Source organism: Myotis yumanensis, unplaced genomic scaffold, assembly GCF_028538775.1.
Source record: "Myotis yumanensis isolate MYYU_CA2020_CCGP unplaced genomic scaffold, mMyoYum1.0.hap1 SCAF_1, whole genome shotgun sequence".
Lineage (NCBI taxonomy): Eukaryota > Metazoa > Chordata > Mammalia > Chiroptera > Vespertilionidae > Myotis > Myotis yumanensis.
This window is the reverse complement of record NW_027223752.1, coordinates 122,052,919-122,055,101: the sequence shown is the minus strand read 5'-3', so window position 1 is coordinate 122,055,101 and position 2,183 is coordinate 122,052,919. Positions and strand designations below refer to the sequence as shown.

At 35.0% G+C, this 2,183-nt stretch overlaps 1 pseudogene; it reads right to left on the bottom strand.

Annotated features, from left to right (window-relative positions):
- Positions 1-1,150: 1,150 nt before the first annotated feature.
- On the bottom strand, positions 1,151-1,436 carry LOC139005513 (small nuclear ribonucleoprotein F pseudogene; annotated as a pseudogene).
- Between the last annotated feature and the right edge of the window lie 747 nt (positions 1,437-2,183).

Below are 2,183 nucleotides of genomic sequence, written 5' to 3'. Positions count from 1 at the left end.
GAAATTGTCAAACTTTCAAATGTGACAGATTCACACTTAGATTAAACTGTTTCACATGGTTTGCATGCTGGATAGAACAAATAAACTTTTGAATAAAAACTGTATAGAGAAACCCATGTAACAAAATGTGAATCTGTATCAAAGCTAATTTGTCTAAAAAAATATATTGAGTGAGCGGGGACCCCAGTCAGTTCTTAGCTGATACAATTACAGTATCTGAAGTGATTTCCCTGCCAAATATATCTGTAATTGAATGATATCGGAGTTAGATATCTTCTTGCCAATTGCAAAAGGAAGGAAGGATGGAAGGAAGGAAGGAAGGAAGGAAGGAAGGAAGGAAGGAAGGAAGGAAGGAAGGGGGGGAAGGGTTGTCTGCTAAAAATGAAAATTCCTATTCTTAATAGCACAAAATAAAGACAACTGATATTATTAAAAATAAAATTTAAAAGGTTCCCATTATTATTCTTGCCCTTCAAATAAGTAACAATTAAACCTAATTTGGGGATAAGTGAAAATATTTATCCAGTATGGCATCAGATTTGAGCAAAAAATGTTTTCAAAAGATTATAAGATGATATACTCTGAATTCTTCCTGTGATATAATTTTAAAAATTCTTTATTAAAATAAAATTTTTTATACCATAAGTTATAAAAGTACCTATATGCTAAATTTGATTTTTCTATCTAGGGCAGTGGTTCTCAACCTTCCTAATGCCGCGACCCTTTAATACAGTTCCTCATGTTGTGGTGACCCCAATTTCATTGTTACAAATTGAACATAATTAAAGTATAGTGATTAATCACAAAAACAATATGTAATTATATATGTGTTTTCCGATGGTCTTAGGTGACCCCTGTGAAAGGGTCATTCGACCCCCAAAGGGGTCGCGACCCACAGGTTGAGAACCGCTGATCTAGGGCTTTTTAAATAAACAATATAAATTAATTGGGACATAATGCACTTAAAATACTTTCTCAGTAAAAACAGTTGTGATACTGAATCTACAATATGAAGAGTCACATAGACTATTAAGATCAATACTAATAAACATTATTTATTTGACAAATATAAATATAGCTTGTTTTTAAAATTTTTGACAACTTGCACCCCAATTTTTTTTGAAAAAACAATTTTTTTTCTAGAAATATATATAAAAAGAAATTTCCCACAAAAGATGCTATTCTCTCATTTCTCCATCTTCCTCTTCTTCAACACTCTTGATATAAAGGACATTATTACACCTTATTAAAACTTCACCCAGGTGTCCAGACAAGGCTCCATCTATGTATTCTTCTGTGTTTGCAAGCTGCATGTTCATATAGCCATCTACAGATACCAGGTAGCCTTTGCACTCCATTCCCCACTTAAGTTTCACCATTACTGGCTTTCCTGTTAATCTATTGAGGAAAGGTTTGGGATTGAGGGGCAAACTCATCGCGACCACGAGCAAATGCTGTAGGCTACTCGCCGCCGACCCAGCTCTTGTCCGTCCCTGGTGCCTGGAGCGCCTACCCCAGCTCCGACCGCGAGAAATCTGCACCCCAAATTTAACTGAATAAGTTATAGGCTGAAAACATTACTTGCAAATGAAAGCGGAAAATTCTACCTTAGATTTTTATGCACACTCAAACTATTTGGATTTATAAACTTAATTACTTGAGTTCTGTTTGAAAAGTAGGTCATCAAACAAAAATGTAATGTCAACATTTTTCAACTGATTCATCCTCAGAGACAGAGACCAGATTGATTTACTAGGAATGCTCTTTTTGGGGAGCTGACGTTGGCAATGAAAACTCTATCCCCAGAACTGGTCCAACTTGTATACAAAACTGAAATGATCATGAAACAAAGTAGGGTTAGGAGATTACAGAAACACTGACCCAAATGGTCATAGCCACAGGAAGACACAAAGTCTGAGATTTTTTTTTTTTATTCAGAAAGACAGAGAACATTATATTGGCAAGCTGAATGAAAATGGGATGTGGGAAAAATGTGATGAGAGGGCTACTGCCCATAACCTTCTTCCTGTGGCTGACACATGTAAGAGGTATATTCTTGAAAAGTAACTCTAATGAGTTTCATTAAATATATTGTTTCTTAATTTCAATCAGAGCTAGTATCCAAAACAGACTTTTGAAGAAAGGGAAATTTCAACTCATGTTAAGAGTGAAGAATCAGTTAT